A 22,372-nucleotide genomic window follows, 5' to 3' on the forward strand; every position below is an offset into this window, starting at 1 on the left:
TCACCCTCCGCTATCTCCCGGACAGGCGCTGGACTTGTTTTTCATCTTAAATGTCAGCGCGAGGAGGGCTTGGGAAGTCCCAGGCGTTTCACAGGGCGACACGAACGCAGCGGGAAACTCAGTACCTGGGGTTTACTTCCATTTTTCCCCGGTTCTTCCCCCTCCCCTGGTTTTCTTAAAATAATCTCTAGGTAATGCATTCAGTCCCGCTGGGCTGCTTTATATCACTCGCAGTGTTTGCCAGTTGACTCTCTCCCGCTGAGATCAGGTCTCTTAGCGCAGATTAAGCCTGTAGTTCAGGAGCGCAGCCATGAAGCGTGCCATCGGAGCAGGCAGCGGGGCGAGCCAGCCCAGCAGAAGTCACCGGTGCCCGCGGGACCGAGAGCAGCCCAGCAGAAGCAGAGATGCGCCGGCACCGGGAACATCGCGGGCGCAGCCGAGCTCCACGCGACGGCGCTGCGTGCCGGCGGGTCTCCGGCATAGCCCCCTCTGAAAAAGCGCGAGCGGCGAGTACGGGGGTTCGTTCCCGGGGGGACACGTCCGCGCCGGGGTCCGCTCAGCCTCCCCGCTGAGGTTCCCAAAGCAAAGGCCGGCCGGCGCCTGCTGCGACGGCAGCAGTTGTAACACAACCCCCCCTTAGAAGCCTCCGTTACTTTAGCTTTGGCACGGTCCCAGAAAGTTGTTTGCAAACCCTCACACAGAAGGAGAAAAGGACTGAAGACGGCAAGACGAGCCAGTCAGTGCTGCAGAGGAGGCGAAGAGCAGCTTTCCCTGGGAGGCTATTTCCACCTAGACAGTGGGTCCGTTCAGCAGCCGGAGCGGAGCCGAGCTGCGTCCCTGCGCCCAGACAGCTCCCAGCTCACGCTGCCGCTGCCCCACGGCCGCTGCGGCACCCCCGACCCTCGGCCCCATCCCGGGGACCCCCAGCACCACTCCCAAGCAGGGAGCAGGAAGCCCTCCAGCACATTTCTGAAGGCAGGACGCTAAGCCATCTTTTTTTTTTTTTTTTTTCTTTTTTTCTCCAATTTCCTGCCCTTGACCCAGCTCCACAGGCAGGATCAGCTTGAACGGGCTCATCACAGCTGTTGTAACCTCCGCGGAGCCGCACCGACGGCAGCGCGACAGTGGGAAATTGGAAGGCAAAGGCTGGCGCAGAGAAGGTCTGCAGCTCGCAGGTGGTAGCCGCGCATCAGCTCCGTACGAGCCGGCGCGGTGGCCCCGGTGACCTTCCCGCGAGCGCGGCAGGGACGCGGGAGGTTCGAGCCTTGCTCTCGGCGCGAAATGAGCTGCCGGCTCCCCGGCGGGCCCCCTCGCCGGAGGGCCCGACCCCCTCGCTGCCAAGGAGCTGGCTTACCCCGCCGGCGCGGCTGCCCGAGCCCGGCTCTGCAGAAGGGGCCATCAAGGCTGTTTGCTGCTTTACACAGGCTATCATGTACTGTGTCGCAGCAGGGGACTGTAAATGACTTTATAGTTATTGTTCCTCAAATTGGACACCCCCTTGGAGCTTAGATAATATGAGATGAAACAGCCTGCGGGAGGTTGCAGTCAAGTGGAACAGTGATGGAGGCTTTTTTTCCCCCTTCCCGAGAAGAAACACTCCACCTATTTACTTCTCCTCCACACCTCCTCCTCCTCCTCCTCCTCCTCCTCCCCGTCACCATTCCGAGCAGAGCCACACCTGGCAGCGACAAGGGTGAGCTGGGGTGTAATCGCCAGGCAAACCGAGCTGCCTGAACCCGCTGCGGACGAATGAATTTTGCACGCTAGGGTTTGGGAACGCGGCTTTGACGGCGAGCCCTGGAGAGGAAGGGGAAGGGAGAGAGGGGATGCTGCCGTTCCTTACTCCATTTCCTCCTGAAGCAGGGTTTGCCAGGAAACGTTATTACTGGCAGAGCAGAAATATCATCTCATGGCGTTCGGCTTCACAGAGCCGATGTAACCATACGAGTGCCTGCGCAGAGGCAGCGATGCTGCTGGCGGGAGTGGGAGCCGAAAGGAGGCTTTGAGGTGAGGGAGCACGGGGAAGAAACAGAAATAATGAGGGACTGGGGGAAGGAGGATGTCAGGGCTTACAGCTGTGCGGAGGGAAGGCGGCTTGTTACGGAGGAAGGGGGAAGCGGAGGCCTGGAAGAGAAAGGAAGGAGCATCTGAGAGCAAAGGAGTTCAGGCAACAGCCTGCGTGCCTCTGGCAGGGAGGGAGCGGGCCGACGCAGAAGGGACCTGGACGGAGATGCTCAGCCGGGAAAAGAGAGATCCAGAGTCGAGGAGCACAGCGGGGCGGGGGGGGGAGCAGCATGATGGGAAGCTCTGGGAATCCGCAGGGATCCCAAGCCTCCAGGCACACGCCCTAAAATCACAGAGTGGAAGAAAAAAAAATAAAAATGAAAAAACCCCCCTGTAACAGCGGCATCGCATACGTATCCTGAAACGCCGGGCGTTTGAGGCCGACAGCCATGCCTGGGAGGGGAGCGTTTCTGGGGAGCACGTGGGACTTGCCGGAACGCTTTTTGTGGGCAGGAACGCGTAAGCGCCGATATCACCTTTCTTTTAGGGCATACGGGGTGGTTTGTGTGTCACAGGCGCGCCGGAAGTCGGCAACAGCTATACGCTGCCCGCGGGCAGAGGCGCCGGCTTGCTCTCGGTGCCCTGCAGCCCTTCGCAGGGAGCAGGGCGGCGACGAAGCCAGCGCGAGGTTTTGCAGCGGGCCAAACCAGACCAAACCAGCTCGCCAAACCAGCTCGCCAAACCAGCTCGCCAAACCAGCTCGCCAAACCGCCAGCTCCAGAGCCCCGCGGGAAGCTGAGCAGAGGGAAAACTCCCACCCGCGGGCGAGCGCAGTCGCTCTGTTTGCCTTTTTCCACAGCAGATCTGATGATTTAAATTAGGTCTCGATTCTTGTTTAAATTATAGTTTACTGTTCTGCGCCCCGCTCAGAAGTGAATTACCTTAAGCAGCAGTATTAATAACACGGTTATAATTAAGCTTCATTACTGTAGGCAGTTTGCTGAAACAAATTGCTTCTTCATTATTATTATGGCACCTTTGGTAAAAAGACATTTCCCCAGAATGCGACCTTGATGCTTTATATAGCAAAAGCTGGGAGATGATAGAGATGTAAGGATGAATTAGCATCTTTTACCTTCTATATCAAGCTCATTAAAAGGAAAGCAACTTGAGTCAAAACCAAGCAGCCTTGATGGAAATTTTAATCTGAGCGAAATGGATAATGAATAGGTTTGAACTTTTCCTGACATTTTTATGGCAGTGTTTTATTTATATTATGCTGCTGCTAAAACATAAATAAATAAAGCAGGGGCAGGGTCGAGGACGGACAGGAGATCGGCTGGCTACCCTGGCGCGGCCGCAGAGCCTGCCAGCCCCGCTGCGGCACGGGCAGGGCCGGGGGGGCCGGGCACCGAGCTGCTCCCCCTGCCCCCAGCTTCGCATCCCCGCACAGAGCGGGGTGGAAGGCCGCTCTGTCTTGGGACAGCGAAGCTCCCGCGCTGTCCCTTCCAGCCCCGTAGGCTTCATCCGAAATCCCCAAAGCGCTCAACCCTCTCCCCATAGCAGCCGTTTCCCGGGGCAGGCTGCTCCCTCCAGCGACCCTCGTCACCCTCACTTTAATCTCCTCTTCCATTTAGCCCGACCGCAACGGTGCTGTACACACCTGCATCCCCTTCAGCAGAAGTTCCCGACACTTATGAACGAAGCTCCGTAACGGCTGCGGGAAGCAGTGCCATTAATCTCTCGCAGCTGCCGGCTGCCGCAGCACGGCGCGGCGGTGGCGGTGCAGGTTTTCACGAGCGCGCCCGGGCCCCCGTGTCCAGCCTGAACCACGGACGACGCGCTTTTCAGAAGCGTTCCGTTCCAAAGCTTCACCCAAAGCCTAAGCTTCCCCAAATTCACAGGGTCTAAGGATGCTCAGCACCCTTACGTCTAGACTCAGGGGTCTGCCCTTGTTCGGCCTCACCACCCCAAACCGAGGTCCTGCAGCAACTGGCAGGAACCAAATCCTGATCTCCTTCTGCTCCTCCACCACGCCATTTTTGATTGCCGTGACAAAATCTCTCCTGCAGATGCTTCTTTCAGGCGATGCTTGTTTTGAAAAAACTTCCTCATCCCTGCCGACCACCTACAAGAGAGGAGCCCACATAATCTGAGAGCAAGCAGCTCTCGGAAGAGAAGGGCTCGTTTGGCAGTGGGTGCACAGCTCCTGGCACCCTGCAGCACCCGGGGGCCTCCAGCCAAAAGTCACACCCAGGCGGCCCCGAGATAACTGCTGCAGCAGACCTCACACCTCACCTTCCCTGCAGCTATTAAAACTAAGTCAGACATTAATTTCTGCATTGTAAGCGCTCAACAACTGAAACAGGACATTATGGAGGGGATGCAAATGGATATTTAGAGTCTAGAAAGATACAGGCAAAGCGGTTTTGGAGAAGAGGAGATTAAGAGCGTGCGGAGAGAGGAAACTACCTGTTGAAGTACTACCTCAGAGGGATCATTCCAGGTCGGGGAAGGGAGCACCCCTTGAGCACAAACACTCGCGAGGCGCATTCAGAGCCCAGCGATTTGCTCGGCTCAGCCCAGCCAAGGGAGCTGAGAGGAAACAAGCTGAGCTGAGAGAAATAGCCTCTCTCTTTCTTCCCGCGCCCAAAAGAGGTGCCGAGCGCGTGCCCTTCCCCGGCCTAGGGCAGCCCTGGCAGGCAGCGTTGCTGGGCAGCCTGGAAGAAAGCCTCACAGACAGGCTCGCTCCCTGGAGCGTCCCCAACCACAGCCGCTCCCCTCAGCCAGCCCTCAGAGGGAGGAACCGCATTTGGCCTCTGCCATCCCAGATACCTCCTGGCCCATCGCCAGCAGCGGCAGATAATTCGCCCTCGGTTATCACCATTATCACTTTCACCTACACCACCTGCAAGTCCTTTGCCCACGTAGCAGAGCTGCAGCCTCTCTCCACCCGGGCCAGGGAACTCTTTAACCCGTTGCTACAAACCTCGCCGGCTAAAGCCCTGCCCCGGACCGGGTCCCGGTCCCCCAACAGCCTGCCTCCAGCAGGACACGGGGGTGCTCCGGGACGGGGACTAGCGGCTACGTGTCCCCCCTCGCCGGGGGCTCGAGCGTTTCCATGAACAACAGCAGTAGCACCAGAAGAATAAGTTGCGGTGGCCTTTGCATACGCCATCGGGCTAAAAAGAGAGCAAACCCTGCACATACCTTATAGCAGCCTCCTAGTTTCCAAGCAGGCCTTGAGAGCCCCCCGACTCATCTCTGCTGGCGAGGGCTGAGCTGAGCAGGAGAGCAGCGGGGGGTGCCCCCCGCCCCGTGCTCTCTGCCTCCAGGACCCGGGTGAGCCGGGCAAGAAGGTGCTCTCGCTCCTCTCGGCTTGCCTCTTTCCTGCCAAAAGCAGGCTGCTGCAGGCAGCAGCACCTTAAAGGCTGCCCTGTAACGCGTGGCAGCTGCCCCTCCCCAGCAGGTGCTCTGCCTTCACCCCCTAAATAAGCAGGGACCTGTTCTTCACCTGGCACCCACCAGCACCCCTGGGGTGATGCCTGCGGAGAATCGGCTCTACCCTGCGTACCACAGCTCTCGCATTCTGCGCGCACAAAGCCTACCGCACCGACGACAAAGGCTCCCTCGCTCCAAAGCTCAGCAGCTGCCTCTGAAAACCTTTCCCTCCCTCCCACCGCCCGTCCTACAGCTGCCCTCGCAGCACCGCCTGCCGCCTCTGCGCCGGCTGTGGCTTCCATGGCTGCGGTGGCACGCCTCTGCGCCGGCTGTGGCTTCCATGGCTGCGGTGGCACGCCTCTGCGCCGGCTGTGGCTTCCATGGCTGCGGTGGCACGCCTCTGCGCCGGCTGTGGCTTCTGCCTTGGTCGCGCCCGCGGCTCCGGGGACGCGCTGGCACCAGCCGTGGGGAAACGCGCCGTGTCCAACCCGGCAAAGTGAGAGTCCAACTTTAACGGCCCTTCAAACTCTCATCGTTTGCTTCCGCGCGGTTCCTAGCAGCCCTCTGCGATGACTGTTATCATGCAATTAAACTACCTTCTCAAAAGGTTACCGATAAAAATATTTCTCCCCGTTGTTGAACGGGGCATTCATTGGGTCTCGCCATGACCTTTAGCATGACAGGATTTAACGCTGTCTCTGCTGAGGCTGCGAGCTCGCTCAAACCGTGCACCCAGAAGCGCAGGGGTGCGGGGGGCTGGGTGCCCTCCCCCCGGGGCGGGAGCAAAGGCGGCGTGATGCCCGGAGGAGAGCCAGACCCCCGCTCCCCCTGACCCCCGCTCCCCCAGCACCCGGCTTCAGGGCCCCGCCGTAAATGCTTCGACGTACGTTAAGCTTCCCCTTCCAACGCGCAGAGCTGCTCACTGAACGCGTCCCTAACGCGGGTGGGATGCCCTCCTGGCCCCGCTCCGGGGCAGCTCTCGTGCCAGCGTGCCCGGTCCCGGAGCCATAACGGTGTGGGATCCACTGCTGCGGGTGCCAAGTGCTCCTTAAAAATGAATTTACGTCTCGATGATTTCCTGGGACGTTGAGCCCCACGAGTCGACAGGACGCGATTACGTAAAAAGTTCCCTTTCTAAATTCGCCGTCGAAGTCTCTCCCCCTCTCCGCACATGCGTGCCCCTGCATGTGTGTGTACACACACTCATTAAACAAATGCTAGCTATCAATTTCACTGAGTGCTTATTCGGATAATAGCTATATTTATCATTTAGCATCTCTGGATGCAGTTCAAGTTTAAAATCTATTATGGGTATTATGATATTTAATAACTGTGTTTTATTTTTAAATGCAATAAAAAATAAAGATAAGGAGATTTTTTGAGAGTCCCCTCCTGGGCTCTGAATCCATCTCTGTCACTGACACGCTGGGTGACCTTGGAGAGGTCGCTTATTCTCTCCGTGCCGGAGCTTCTGGATGCGTAAGACGGGGATAATCGTACGATGTGGTGCCCGGGGGCGTTGCGAAGCCTCATTCGTAAGTAACGTTTCCAGAGTGATTTCATCTCCCTAGACAGAAGGGGCGAGCTCTTGTTGGTGTCACATCTGAGAGTAGCTGGACCCCTCCGACGCGGAGCCCCAGCCGCGCGGTACGGGATGGGTCACCGTCCCCTGGCTCGCACTGGGAGAAGGGACAGGGTAGCGATGGGGCCCAGGGTGGGGCGGGGCTGGTGCCGCACACCCCCGCGTTCCCTCCCGGCCTTCGCTCGCTCTTCCCGTACGCGCCCGTACGTGAGAGCGGCATCGCTAAATCCCCTCTTACGCTGGCCAGAAAGTCCCCGGAGAGCCCCTCAGCGGAGTGTTTTCTGGTGAGGCAGCGGCTGGGTGACGGGAGCAGCGGCTGGGAGGAAGGACCAGGGCTGAGGCGATGAACAGCGGCCCCCGATCACCAGCCAGCACCCAGGAAGCGTGGCCACGACATCCGTCACCCTGCGGGGCCATCGTCCCAAGGACGGGGACGCAGAGGCGAACGTCACCGTTGCCGTCGCGCGTCCTCCCCCGGGGAGACGGGGAGCCGGCCGGCGGCCGCGTGCCGGCAGCGCTCCCCAGAAACCCGCTGCGCGTCAAAATAACCTGTCGTGCTTACGTGGCAATTTACCTCCCGCGAGCACGAGGCCCACGCACATCTTCTCCACCCGCTCCGAGGCAGGAATTATTGCCGTTAGCAATATAAAGCCCCGTCCTCGGGTGCTGGCAAGGGCTTGCGGCACCCAAACCCCCGCGAAGCGCCCGGGAGGCTGCCTGGTGCTTCGGCCGTGCCAGGCGCCCGCCTGCAGGCAGCGAGGAGAGCCCGGCCCCGGGCCATCCACGGCACCGGTGGACGGTGACGCCCCGCGGGCTGCCCCCGGACCGGGAAGACCCCCAAGCCCAGTTTCGGAGGCGCGGCAGGCAGCGAGCATTGCTCTCCCACGCCGTTTATCCGGCTGCGGCTGATCAGCAGTCGGCACGGAGAGGCGGCAAAAGGAGGAGACAGCGCAAGGAGGAAGGGCTGGAGCGAGCTTTTCTACTCGGCTGCCAGCCTCATCTCGGCCAGCGCTCCTGAATAGCGAAGAGCAGCTATAGCATCGCTTTGTCTGCCTTAGCAGGGCGAGCGGCTGCCACGCCACGCCACGGTAACCGCAGCCTCGGGAGCGGGGCGTGCCGGGGTGGCTCGCCGGCCTCGGGAAGGAGCCGCGGGCTGCGCCCGCCTGGCCTGCCTGCCGCCGCGAGACCGGGTCACCTCCCGCCCAGGCTCCCGCCCCAACCTCCAGCCTCGGCGGCGTCTCGCAGGGGCGGAGGAGAACCTCCTGCCAAGGCAGCGGTGCAGCGGGATGCTCGGGAGGGAGCGATGCCTCCCCGCACCCTCCCCGCTGCTGCTCGGCAGAGCTGCCCGCGGGCAGGTGGGTCCTCTACCCTCTGTTTCGAGCGCTCGGCGCGGGAGGAAAGCCGTTACCTCCCTCCCCGCTCCCGTGCCCCTGTCGTGCGTTTAAACTTCAATACAGTAACGGCAGGCGCTGGCTCTCGCTGCCTTGGCACAGCTAAGGGACCCGCCTGGAAACGGGCGTCCTCCGTAAGGACACGAGGCGATGCCAGCCCCGCCTGGGAGGCAGAGTGCCCGGTACGTGTTCGGTGGAAAGCACGGGAACCGCCCTCGGGAGCAGGCGCGGCGTACAAGTTCCTAAGTCGGCCACTATTATTACTTTATTATCAATAATAATCCACTTCTTTCGGAGGCGTCAGGCTTACTGCCCCGCTCCCTGCCCTCAGACTGCACGGTCCAGCGGCCTTACACCCTTCCACCGCAGAGTGGACAAACAATTTGCATAACTTAATTAAATTTACAGTAATCTCCACCGAAGTCAGCTGTAAGGGATGGTGTGTACACGGTCTTAAAGCAAATCACCGCCAGTGATGAAAGAGCCTATTTCAGTTAAGCAAATTATGAGGAGGCGGGTGATGTCCTCAGTATAATAATTCCATGTGAATTATTTATATGGAATCTGCAATTACACTGAGCAAAACAGCGTTGTGTGCATAAAGCACACTTAATTATCCAACCACCTGTTAGGAGCGCCGGCACAGCCGATGGCAGCGCGCCCCGTGAATTACCCCGGGGAGCGGCATCCTGCGGGAGGGGGAGGAGCGGAGGAGGCGGGAGGAGGCGAGGACCCCGCAGCCAGCGCCGGGGCCGGGAGGAGCGGGGGGTCTTGTCCTGGCGAGCCCCCCCGGGCAGCCCGCGCAGAAGGGGCTGCAGCGTCAGTCAGCAGGGAGACGCTTGTCCAGCAGTCCAGGAAACTCTCCATTTCAAGCCAGCTTAAAGTGTTGATTTTCACCCTGGAAAGGTCCCGTTTGGGTTTTTTTGGTTTGTTTTTGGTTTTTTTTTTTTTTTAAGCTACTGCCTAATAGGTAGTTTTGAATAAAAGGTTTGCCTGCTTGCATCAGGCCCTGGGGAATTTCACAGGGCAAACAAACTCACTTCAGCAGAGACCCAAGGCAGCAGTCAACCCGGTCCCCAAGCACAGAAAAATCCCCTCTCCTCCCAGCCCCAGCGCCCCGCTTCATGCTCTGACGGAGGTTTTCTCGGGGATAACTCGGCTTTTTGGGTTGAGTCGCTGACCCGGCAGAGCACGTGCTTTCGGCCCATCAAAGGAGGGACCAGTCCTGAATGTTTAATAGAAAAGAAATGAGTGGTTTTTTCTTTAAAGATTTACCATGTATAAATGTATGAGAGTATTAAAGGCAACAATTAACTTTATTGGAAACTTTATATTCTCCAGCCTCATTAGAACTGCCAACAAGATCTATTATTAGTATTACTATGCAGATAACGTAATAAAAAGGGTATTTAAGGTGGATACTTTTGCACCGAAATAAAATAGCTTGTCTTTTGCGCTCTTTCTGCCTCTCTCCCTTCTGCCCTACGTTGCATCGCATCGGAGACCCGCAGCCAGGCCCGAGTCTTTTTTAGCCTCACCTCCCCTCTCCCCAGCCAGCTCGCCGCCCCGCTGCAGGGAGAGGCACTGCAGCAGGGAGCCTGCAGTCTTGCTCCGATCCGGGCCTCGCTGCTTGAAGATCAGTCCGTCTGTCCCTCTCTGGCCGCGCTGGCGAGTGCCACCGAGCTGGGGACTGGTGAGCGGCGAGGGGGGGCCAGCCCGTCCCGGGGAGGAAGAGGAGGAGGAGGATGCTGAGGCTGCTGGGCTTGGCAGAGAGCGTGCTGCACGGACGGCCTCCTTCCCGCTCCCGGGACCGGTTCAGGTCTTGAAATGAGCCAGGTTTCTTTAAATAATCCCAAGTACTCATTAAAACAGCAAGGACGGAACAAAGGACCGGCACGTTTTTGCCGAGGACGACCCCGATAACCCAAAAATATTGGCCACGGGCTGCTGGAACTGGAATAACGTAGATTAAGGAAGCGTTCGGTGGTGTTTGCCTTTCTGCAGCAAAACGGTGAACTTTTGAGGGAAAAAGACACGGTTCATCAGCCCACTTATTTAATTAAACCCCCCGCCTTCTGTAGGGAAAAGAGTCAATGGAAAAATTCCTGCCGCCCCACCGAGGCTTCGGAGCGGCAGCGAGACGCTGCCGAGCCCGGCTGCCTGGAGGGAGCACTCTCCTGCCCGGGCCGCGTTGCAGCGTCAAACGGCAGAGCGGCAAGCTCGCCTCTCTTAATGATGCCTAATTTTTTTCCTGTTTTGTAAGACGCTTACATTTCTCACCCGTGACCCGCTGTTCTTGCCGGGCTTCCAATTTCAGTGTCGTCATCCCAAAGCTTCCTTTCACCGAATCCCTTCAGAGCAACAGGTAACAGCAGGCGAAAAGGCAGCCTTTAAAGAATAAAGAAACAAAAAGGTTTCCTTTTGCCACACGAATGTCAGGGCTCCTTCTCCTCTCGCTACGGTTGCGCTTTGAGCCGTAATTTAAAAAACGAAGCCAAAACTTAAAGCAGAAGTGGGCTGAGACTCCGGCGCGCTCCGGCGCGCTGGGAAGGCGAGGGGAGGCTGGCGGCTTCGTCCCTCCCGCGCCTCCGGGAAAACCCCGGGGGGAGCAGAAAGGGCCCGGCTCAGCGCCCAGCCCGGGCACCCAAAGGGACCGGCGGGGCCGGTTGGAAAGGAGAGAGGCGCTGCCAAAAGCCCTAAGCCACTGGCGAACAGCAATATCTCAGCCGGCGTCAGTCCCCAGGGCGCCGCTGCACAGAGTGAAAGGTGTTCGGGGACCCGGGACACGGACTTTATCATCATAAAAAAGAATCTGTTTAATTTGTGGGTTTAAATTTTAAATAACTGTTGGAGCAGAGCTGCTCTCGGCTCTCGACCTAGCGCTCAGCCGCGCTATTCACATTCTGCTTCTGCGAGAGTCCCCGGGGGGGATTCAAATACCATTTAAAAGAGCTCATTTCTCCTTCCTTTCTTAATATTTCTCCAGCGCGGGGCAGAGGCAGGACAGCTCTGCCTCAGGCCCCGGCTCCCGCTCGCCCCGTGATGCCCCTGGGACACGCGCGGCACCGTTCATCCCTGCGGGGACGCGGCCCCAGGTGCACCCTGGGGTCCCCGGGGTGCCGGGACGGCGTAACGTGGGGCGGCAGCTTCTGCTCCGGCCGAGCCAGGCTGGGCGTTTCGGTTCAGGGGGACCTGGCCTCCCCCCGCCCTCTGGCCCCGAGCTGGGGCTGGACGCGGCGGTGACGGCCGCTGTCCCCAGCGTGGCTGCTCCTCCGTGCTCTCCCCAGAACGGCTCCAGCTCCCTACCTCCCGCGCCTGGGCGCTTTCCATCATGTTTATGGCACCCTGCAGTCTAATTAACAGCGAGGAGTCAAAGGACCCGAAAGCGGTGATTGTAATAAATAATCACTCGTGACCGCGGAGTTAATATTCCACCAGGGTCTCCTCCTGGCTTCCGGAAGAAACGGCGGAGGGAAGGGAAGAGAATCGAAGCCTTGCAGCGTGACCTGCGGAGGACCGCCTGGAGGAGAGCAGCCCTCCTCCAAAGGCTCCCTGCCCTTTCCCGCTTCACCTCCTCCCCGAAAGCTTTAGAGCAATCGCAACAACTTTTTTTTTGCAGCTCTTTGACGCGGTGTCCGGGGTCCGGGACTTAGGGACGCACAGAAAACTGTGAAATGCTGTAAAAGTCAACACGTGCCGAGTCATCTCTTCCGAAGGAATTATCCCAGAGGGAACGGGACCGCCACGTCTTGGACCGCCGCAGCCCTCCGCCTCGCGTGCCAGCCTGTAGCTCCCGGCACACCAGGGCCCTGGTCACACGCCCGTGCAAACGTCCGCGGCTCGGGAGGACAAGGAGAGCGCGGAGGCATCGGATCGCTACCCTGCTGAGGACCGCGAGGTCTTCACCCTGCCTCCTCCTCCTCCTCCTCCGAGGGAGGGTGGCAGAGGATGCTGCGGGTGCTTCGCTACGCCGCCGCGCGTCCCGCCTTCCTGCGGAGCCCCGGCTGGGTCCCCACGCGCCGCCGCGGTGCCGGGAGCGCCCCGCGCTCCCCGCGAGGTTCCGGGGCTGCGAGGGGACGCTGCGCGCAGCCCCATGCAATTATCTGCGGAGAGCTCGGCACTGCTGATAATCTGTTAGCTCCGCACATATCTCTACTAATTATAAATCTCAGCTGAGATTTGCATTTTTATGAAATGCTTGTGCTAGAAATCTTTATTAAAAACCCGTACATATTAATTCAATCTAATCTTGGTCATTTCAGGTTCCATAAGAAAGCGTTTTCATAAAGCTACAAAGCTAACATCTATAACTTTTCCGTTTCACCAGAAAGCATACCTCCGCGTTCAGTTGTACATTTATCTTCCGAGACGGTGCTTATAACGAGCGCTAACGAAGTCAGCGCGCTCCACAGCCCGACGCCGGCCGCGGCGGGCCGACCCGCGCCCCGGGGATGCTCGGCCACAGCCGTGCCCACCCAGCTTTGCGGGGGGGACGTCGGGGGAGCTGTTCCTAACGCCGGTTGCGCGACTGGGGCGCGGGACAGAGGCAGGAAAGCACGCCGGCGCCCGGGAGGCCCCCCAGCCCAGGCTCCCAGCAGCCGCCGCCGCTCCTGCCCCGGGCAGGGCATCTCCATCAGCCTCAGCCGGCTGCGCGAGTCACGTCCTCGGCTTCGCTCTTGGGCTATTTTTTGTTTAATCCGCGACGACGCCCCGGAGAGGACGAGGAAACGCGGCGCGTGAGGCCCGGGCATCGCGGGCAAATGACTTTCTTCCCTTTGGTGGGGACTCTTTTAAGTGAGCCTTTCCCAGCTGAGGCTCAAAGCCAGTAATTTCATCAGCAATTTGTATCTCATCCGAAATGCCTTTGTCTGGAGTCAGGGGAAAAAAAGATTAACTTTTCCTGCCTGAAATATGGCTGCCGGATGCGAGGGAATAGAGAAGGCAAATAAGCAAAGCAAAGTTAAGCTTTCTGTATAGAGCTGGAGGCTTAACGGTGCAGATTACAACAGCAGGTGATGAGCAGCTCTAGCCTCTGCCGTGTAGGCTGTGAAGAATCCTGTTAAACCGCAAAGGCGGTTTAGCTACAGCTCCCCGTTTCAGAAATGATTGAGCTGAAATCCCGGGGACTGACAGCCCCCGGGGAGCGGGAGCGATCCTGCTGAAGGCCCGGAGCAGCCTCGGAGGGCTGAGCGGTGCCCGGGGACGCGCGTGGGCGCACGGCCCGTCCTCTTCCCCGGCACCGGCAGGGAGCCGGTCCTGCGCCTCGCACCTTTTCGGCGGCGATTAAGCAAGAGCGAAGCCGGCAGGACGAAGGTGCGACGGGAAAGAGAGCGGGCTAAGGAATGACACAGGCGAGCAACCAAAACACAGGAGGAGCAGAGCGTCTCGGGGCAAGCCCAAGGAAAGGCCAAGAGCTTTATTTATTGCCTTAAATCATTTACTAAGTGCCCATCTTCAAAGGTGCTGGGGCCGAGCACGACAGCAAGACCAGAGAGCTATCGCAAGCGGGGGCAGAAGGAGCGGGGGGGTGGCAGGCAGGGCGGCGCGGATGCCGGGAGACCCTTCCTTTGCAGCCCTCCTTTGGATCCAGCTTCCTCAGCATCTGCCCAATCTGCCGGCGAAGGCAACAGATGCCGCTGAAGTTTCTGGCCATTAGCTGCTAATAAGAAACTAATTAGCTCATTAGCTAATATTTGATCCTTTGGACTGGGTTCCGTCTGCGTCTGCAGATCCGGGCTGGCTGCAGCCCGCCTGCCCCGGCTGAAGGCAGTGCCGTGACCTCCGCCGACTTTCGGGGAGGGAGGCAGCCTTTGCTCCATCCCGCGGCAACGCCCTCGGTGGCGAGCAGCACGGCCGCCGCAGCCCGCGTCGGTGCCGGCAGGGCGGCACCGGGCAGGTGCCCCCTGCACCCAGGACACAGACCTCGGCGGACGGGCGGTCTCGGCGTGGCACCCGTCGCCCTGGCCAGGGCACGCGACGACTGCCAGGGCGACGGCCGACGCCGTTTGACCAGAACACTCTCGCCGTCACCTCCCTGGCCCCGGCTTGTCTCTCCCACGACGCGGTGGGCTGCGGGTCCCCCTGCCCACCCGGGGGAGCCGGGAGGTGTCCCGGCTTTGCTCTGCTGCGGGCAGGCGAGGAGCCTCCCGGGGCTTGCGGGCACCGGCTGCCGTCTTGTGAGGGTTCAAATCCCGAGTCTCCTGGTACCGCACGCAAGGTAAAACGCTCCCAGGCTAGGCGGCACAGCCCCGGAGGCCGGCCCAGGCTACGTCTAAGCTCGCCGGCCCCTTCTGCGCAGAAGCAAGACGAGCATTTACTCTTTCCTGAAGACAAACCCGCCGGAGGCTCCTCTTGGTTGCCCCCTGTGCCGCACGGGGCCGGGAGCGAACGCGGGGGCTCCCCGACACCGGCTCCCGTCCGGCGGAGAGGCTTTTCCAGCGGAGCAGCCCCCGCGCTGCCGGGCACGGGGGATCCGGCAGCTGCCGGGACGTGGGGCAGGCTGCACCCCGTACGGCTCCGGGCGCGCGGGAGCGCCGGATGAGCTTCAGAACAGCAGCCAAAGTTTTCCGGCTTATCCAAAGCGATCCGCCGGTCCCCGCGAGGTTTGTCCTTCACTAGGAATTAGAGACGAGTTTCCAGTGTTTTCCTCCACCATCTGCCCCGGCTTTAGTTGAAATGCAACATTTTACTCCGGCAGTCAGTAGGTAATCTTGTCAGCATTACTTAGAGAAGCTGGGTCTGTCCTGCCCATCTGATGCTCTGTGCAGCAGAGGGAAAATCACGGCTCCCTCTTGAAAGGAGGGGAGAAATTGAGGTTGACTTTGGCACAGGAAAACAAGTAATCCAGAGATGACAACATGCCACGGGAGCTTAAAATAAGCATCAACTAATTCAAACAAAAACAAATCTGCATTGAAAACAGACTCTTCCCCAGACCACATCCCCACTTTAAAGTGCCTTTGAATTCTCCCCGGCGCATTTAGAACGTGCTCTCCCTTCACAGCCTCTCACTCGCTTTGTTTTGCTGTTTGGTAGCAGGCAAACGAGGGCTGAAGTTTGAAATGATGTTTTCTTATTAGCACGCATGCAAATACTAATAAACAGCTCTGCACGCTGCCCCGGCACCCCTCCTGCAGGCAGGCGGGCAGGCGAGCAGGGGAAGGGCACAGGGGCAGCAATAAAACGCGTTTCCACGTTGTCGTGGTTTAACCCCGGCCAGCAGCTCAGCCCCCGCAGCCGCTCGCTCCCTCCCCCGTGGTGGGATGGGGGGGAGAATGGGACGGGTAAAAGTGAGAAAACTCGAGGGCTGAGATAAAGACAGTTCAATAGGGAAAGCAAAAGCCGTGCACAAAGCAAAGCAAACAAGGCATTCCTTCCCTGCTTCCCACGGGCAGGCAGGTGCTCAGCCATCCCCAGGACAGCAGGGCTCCAGCACGCGTAACGGTGACTTGGGCAGACAAACGCCATCGCTCCCAACGTCCCCCCTTCCTCCTTCTTCCCCAGCTTTACGTGCTGGGCACGACGCCCCATGGTGTGGGGTGTCCCTTTGGGCAGTGGGGGCAGCTGTCCCGGCCGCGTCCCCTCCCAGCTCCTCGTGCCCCCCAGCCCCTCGCTGGGGGGGGGGGGGGGGGGGGAGGAGCAGAACAGGCCGTGACCGCGTGCAAGCACTGCTCAGCAGGAGCGACAACGGCCCTGGGTGACCAGCGCTGTTTCCAGCACAGATCCAAACCACAGCCCCACACCAGCTACTGTGAAGAAAAGGAACGCTACCCCAGCCAAAACCAGCACATGCATTTTTTTTCTAACAGCAAAAAACCAGCTTAGCTTAGGGGCACAACCCGGGCTGTGAGCTTCAGCAGCTTCAGCTCCTTCCCTGCCCCATCCCACCGCTCCCAAGGTGAGGGGCTGCTGGAAAAGCGGCTTCCAACACCAGCAGCAAAGAAACAAAAATGCAGAAAATCAGAAGGTCGTCCTCAGGCGGCAGCTGACGTACTTGAACCCAGCCTGCCTCATCTGTAAATGGATATATTTGGGCATACTGGCGGTTCGGTCCTTGAGGGCTGCAGCTTACGAGCTGCTGCGGCCATTTGCCAGGCTCTGAAGGGAGCCATTAGCACAAGTCGCCCGCTTCCCGGAGCCACGGCTTGGGAGAGGGACCAGGTTTCAGGGCATGCGAAGGGGCCGGCACCGGAGCCGCCGCGGCACCGCAAGCATCCTCCCTCCGGCCCCACGCGCTGCCGCGTGTGCGTGCACTGGCTGGCCCGCTCCTCTTCGCTCTGCGCACAGAGAGACTGATCTTGCTAATGAAAAGTAGAGCAGAAGAAAGGGAGCAGAAAACCTCCCTGCCAGCTCCCCGAGAGGCCGGCCGGCGTCTCCTGCAGCACGCCCGTCCCCTCCTGACGTACCGAGAGCTCCTCTGCGTGCCACGCGGGAGCCGACATTAATAATTACTAGATCTTGCGGAAGGGAGCGGAAGAGGCTGCTGGATGTGCAGGCAGCGCAGGCGCTGCCGGAACTGATGGCGGCGGAGGCTGAATCGCTGCCTCTAATGAACGTACTGTTCTTTACGTGCCGCTCTCCTGCGGGCTGATGGATGAGACTGGGTGCTCGGGTCCCGATCCGGAACCTCGCATCCCAGCGCCGGTGCCCGAGCTGCCCCATCGCCGGCTGCGGGGGCACGGCGGCACGCGGCAGCGGGAGAGGCGGCAGAGATGTCTTCAGCCGAAGCCCTGCACCGTGCCAGGTGCCCGGGCACGGAGGTGGTCGTGGCCCCGCGGGCACGGGGCAGGCAGGCGGGCACTGCCCGCTCGTTGCAAGGGAGGCTGAGGGCTGCTTCTTGCTAGCTGCCGGTTTGGTGGCAGATTATGAATTGTTTGGTATGGAATTTCAAATGATCGCTTAAGTAGCTAATTAGCTTGTAGCAACTTCGAGCAACCTGGGTGTAGTGTGTATTTAAGTGTTTAATGCCTTTTTTTTCCTCTCTTCCTTTCTAATTGGCATTTAATTAAAAGAATAAATAAAAAAAGAAAAGCAGCTTTGCCTGGGCTGCTTGGGTTTAACTATCAAACAGCTTGCTTCTCCTCGAGAAGCGCTGCGGTTGGGGCTCCCGCGGCAGGGGCGAGGCAGAGGGGACGGTGCGGGGGGGCCTGGCCCCAGGAGCCGGACGCAGGCCGGCAGCCCGTGCGGGGACCCCGGGAAGGAGGCGCGTCGCCGGCCCCGCGGCTGCAGCACAGCCTACGGCACGCAGACGGGCTGCCTTCTGCCAAGGGGTCGCTCCCACCGGCAGGAAGAGCCGGACCCCCCCCGCGCCGGCGCCGCGCGGCTCCTGCCGCTGACCGGCCGGGGACGGTGCCTCCCTCTCGCCTCGTGTCCGCCTTCCTCAGCACGTTTTCCAGCGGCGATCGGGGCTTGGCAAGGCTCCCCTTGGCTTCCCCCTGCAAAGGCAGCCTCCGTGCCCCCGGGGAGCCCGCGAGGGGATGCTCTGGAAGGAAACATCCATTAGCGAAGCGCTCGATAACTTCTGCTTTCTGATTTATTGCGTTCCCTAATGTCTGCAAATCGCCCAGCGCTCTGGCTTCCTCTCTTGGCGAGGGCGGAGGCGCTGGCCGGCCGGCCGGATGAAGTCGTAACAGCTGCCAGAGGGCTCTGATGTCTCTACCGCCGCTCTGACGAGGACCAGGCAGTCCGGAGGAGCTCCGCAACAAAGCGGTGCTTTCAAAGCCCTTCTCTCCGGAGGCGTAATTACCAAAGGGGAAGGAGGAGCACGGCTCCCCGCCCGCCGCATCCCCCGGGAGAGGCCCGGGCTGTGTCCGGGGCTGTCCCCGTTCCCCCAGCATCTCCCTCCTCAGCGGGTAAGACCCCGTCCCCCGTCCTTGGGGTGACCAGGCAGCACCTCTTGAAACACTGACGCACGAGGAGGTTAAAAATCCCTGCTGTATTTGGCACAGCGGATGACCAACCGCTCGGAAAAGTTGATGCCCAGAAGCTTAACTTTCCCCGTCTCCACGAGAATCTAGGCGGATTTGATGCAAAGCATGCAAAAGTGCATGCCTGTGAGTAGCAAGCGTGTTAATAGCTTAAAGTAAATCTAAAGGAACATTTGAAAGCTGAAAGATGAAAGTAGATCACAGGGCAAAGATCAAACAATCTAGAACCACTTCTAAGCCCTTTACTGCTGCGGATTATTAGCATTTGAAAGTGAAGAGCATTAGTGAAAGAAGAGGATGGGGGGCGCGGGAAGGAAGTTCTGTTGTGCAGATAAAAAGTGAGGTAAGTGACAGTGGGAGAGGAAGAATGGAAATTATCCGGCTTATTAAGCACCACACAGAAAGGCCGCGTACACGCAGGCGTGTGCACGCCAACGGGGAACCACCGGCTTATTTTTAGACGGCGGGCACACGCCTCGGGCTGCGTCTCCGCTGGGATGCTTTCCGGGAGCCTTCCAAGCGTGCAGCGGGCCCTTCTGCACCGGCACGGGGAGGAAAACCTCCCGAAGGGAGCAGCGGAGCCCAGGGCTGGGACAGCTGCTGCCGGGTACCAACCGCTCAGAGCTGCCTGGCATAGAGGCAGCTCTTTGAAAAAGGCGTTTAACTGCAAAATTAACTAACGCACTTCATTTCTTACGGAAAGCTCCAGGAGGAGCCTCCGGTTCGTATCCCCGCGCAAAACCGGCGTGTTGCTCAGCAAACCTGTGGTGGGCAGGAGCAGGGAAAGTCCAGCAGCCCCGACACGGCTGCTGGGGGAGAGGGGAGCCCAGCGAAGCCAGGGAGAAAACAAACAGCCAGAAGGCAGCAGCTACGCTAAGACAATATTGATGTCTGCTAACAAAGATGTTCGGTATCGGAATAGATACATTTACAGCCTTTCATCTGCAGCAAGAGCTTCCCCAGCTGGCCAGCTACCCTGCCTGGTGCTGCGGCTGGGGTGGGAAGCGCGTCGAGGTCGGGGACACCCAGCACTGAGCCGGCTGCGTGCCCTGCGGGGCAAGGGCTCAGCGGCCCCCGGGGAAGCCGGAGGGACGCGCCTCTCCAGAAGCGCTGTGTCTCGTAAAACGGGGCCCTCGGGAGGAGTCCACGGCTGGCTGACATTCCGCCCTCCCCTCGCCCCACCTCGGGGAGCCGCTGCCCAGGGCAGGAGGGGTGCCGCGGCGGGATGCTGGCGGAGACGCTGCTCGCGGAGACGCTCTCGCACAGCCGCAGGCGCTGGCGACGCTTCCCAGCGGGCGCGTTTCAGGTGCAGAACCTTATCCCCGGTGATAAGGCGCGATGCTGAGGGCGCGCGCGAGGAACGCTTACGGCAATGGCAGTTAGAACAGACAACTCGTGTTGTACTCGCAGCCTGAACCAGCCCGCTCCGGAGTCGGTAACAAAGGAGCTTTTATGTCACGGTCTCTTTATGCAGCACTATTGCCTTTTAGCCTCTTTCAGCTAAACGTGGTACGACTCTGGAGTGGAAGAAGGCTCAAGTTGGTTCACGCCGGTTTAACTTACACCAGCCAGCATATATTCCACTGAAAGACTTAGACTTACCTCCGTCCGTGGCCATGCAGTGCCTGCGCTCAGCCCGGCCGCTCTGCCCGTGCGCGGAGCACGGGAACGGAGCGGGGCGCAGGGAGACGGGAGCTCCCCCGGCTCGGGCACCGGGAAGGGGCGACCGGGATGCGGAGGCTCCCGGCCTTCCCCAGAGCAGCTTTCTCTCTTCTCTCAGGTGCTGGCACAACAACGTCCGGGAGGAAGAAGCAGCTGCGAGGCAAGGGCCCTCGCCCCCTGCCCTGGCTTACAGCTTCTTGGCATGTAACCTGCAACGTCTTTGTTCCCCCTCCGCTGATTTACATACAGCAGTAATTGCATGCAATCCGGCCTAACGCAGCGCACGGATATCTAAGCTCACATGGCTTCCGAATGCGGCCTTTTTTCTCTATTTAAGGGTTGCCAAAAGCTCTCTTAATGTAAGCGTTGTGGGAGTCCGTTAATTAACGTTGCAAAAGCTTCCTGCGATATCGCCCTATGCGTATTCGTTTTGTTTCCCGGGTACCAGGTGGAAAGCTGCCACGGTGAGTAAGGTATGAGCCGATCCCCAGACAAAAGGCGTTTGGCTCCCCTAGGTGATGTTTCCCCGGGGAAGGGGCAGCACGGCAGCCTGCCCTTCGGCAACCGCGGCCCTGTGGCAGCGCCCGGGGAGGGGAGCCCGGGACCGGGGCAGGGGACCCTGGGGGTACCAGAAACCCCGGCACCTGCGCCCGTCTTGGGTGCTCGGCTGCGCGGCTGCCATTTCAAGTAGCGAATTACAAGAGAGGAGAGAGGGAGAAAGCGAATGCCATATCTATTATATGCAGCCTTGGCTGTAATAAACAGTGAAGCTGACTGTTCCCAGAGGGACTCGCTAATATAGGAGATTGATTCACTGCAGTGCAACCCCCCAAGGGCTTTACACACAACTCTGACTAAACTTCCTATAAAATCAATCCAGCCTTTTCACCACTTTTGACAGGGTGTTCTCATACTAATCTACTCCCCTTGTCAGTCAGCTCCGCTAACAAAGGCTCTGATGATCTTTAACCAGGCACAAGAAATACTACAGAGGTAGGTGGAGGATTCCTCCAGAAGCAACAGAATCCATCCTTCGCATAGGCGAAGGACTCGCGTTGCTGCCAAAAATAATAATAATAATAATAATAATATTGCAATTATCAGCAGTAATAATAGCGATGAAGATGCAAAGAGCTTGCAAGGCAAGGCCGGGCCCGGGTGACGATTGCGTTTCGCCCCTCACCTGCCCCAGGAAGGCACGTGCAAAGCAAGGACTTGCCTCGGCGAGATGCCGGGGAGGAAAAGGCGCAGGCACGGCGGTGCCGGTGCCCAGCAGCGTGAAAGACGGTGCCTGGGAGGCAAGGCAGCCTGACGAGCAGCCTCCGCGCCATCCAGGCCGCGCTCAGCCTCGGGCACCCGGAGCAAACAAGAGTCGTGTTGGAAAAAACGTAAAGCGCCCGGCGCCTCTGATCAAGCCGGGCACAGACCGCTCCCTTCCTCCTGCATCGCTTCCGCGGCTCTGCCTCTGACTCACAGCGAACTCATCCTCCCCGACAGCTAGACAGGAGCCCACCTCGCTTCCTTCACGCTGTAGTTCGGCATGTCCGTAGGGGCGCGGGCAGGCTGCAGAGACCCGACAGGATGGCGACGCTCCTGCCGCAAGAGGGGTCGAGCTCGCCTCCGTCCCTCTGCCCGAGCCGCCGGCTGGCGCCCGCCGCGGGGCCCGGCCCTGAACGTGCCTCTCCGTCGCCTCTGCGACGCCTCCGGGCGCGGCGTCGGGTACTGCTGATTTTCAGCCCCCCGAATCGATTCTCCGCGCCTGCCTCAGCCGTGGCCCCGGCGAGGTGTGACCCGGGGGGAGGCGAGGCTGGCAGACCTCATTCAGAGGTGTCGAATGGGCTTGTTTCGGCACTAGATGTGTCTTAAAGTCAAATTAGAGACTGCGGCTAGATGTGTTTTAAGCAGGAATAGGTGTTTTCTCGCGTGCTCGCTCTTCCCTCGTGCAGTCGCAGGCAGCAGTGCTTTGAGGCAGCGCCCTGCGTGCCCCCAGCACCCACAGAGCATCCCCAGGCTTAAACAGAAGCACGGCTTTGGGTGCAGGCCAAAGCTGGGCCGATTGCAGCCCCGGCCAGTATTTCTTTGTTGGCTTGGGAAGCAGCGGTTCACCAAGAGAGGAGCCACGCGCGGCGGCGTGCTCGGGCGCTGCGGTAACTATGCATTTTTTATTAAGCAAACGAGTTAAGGGGCATGTACGACGCACGCAACGTGTCAGCACGCCCGCCGCTGCCACCTCCGATGACGAGGCGGCTGCCTGGGGCTGGAGTAAATTACTCATCCTCTCCCGCCCCGCTGCGTGTTTTTGCTAATATTTTGATGACTGTGCTCCTGCGAGGGCTTGGCTGCCGGGTGCCTCCGGCTCTGCTGAC

General features: G+C 59.6%; 1 protein-coding gene across 1 annotated transcript in view; it reads right to left on the bottom strand.

The window, feature by feature from the left end:
* Window positions 1-9,746: 9,746 nt before the first annotated feature.
* Window positions 9,747-22,372, bottom strand: part of BUD13 (BUD13 spliceosome associated protein) — a 134,741-nt gene continuing 122,115 nt past the window's right edge. The window contains exons 12-13 of the transcript XR_012778427.1: window positions 10,690-10,806; window positions 9,747-10,371 (exon numbers count right to left, since the gene is read on the bottom strand). The gene's annotated coding sequence lies outside the window, so the exon portion shown is untranslated. The remainder of the gene's footprint in view (window positions 10,372-10,689; window positions 10,807-22,372) is intronic.

The sequence above is a fragment of the Mycteria americana genome, chromosome 19 (assembly GCF_035582795.1).
Source record: "Mycteria americana isolate JAX WOST 10 ecotype Jacksonville Zoo and Gardens chromosome 19, USCA_MyAme_1.0, whole genome shotgun sequence".
NCBI lineage: Eukaryota > Metazoa > Chordata > Aves > Ciconiiformes > Ciconiidae > Mycteria > Mycteria americana.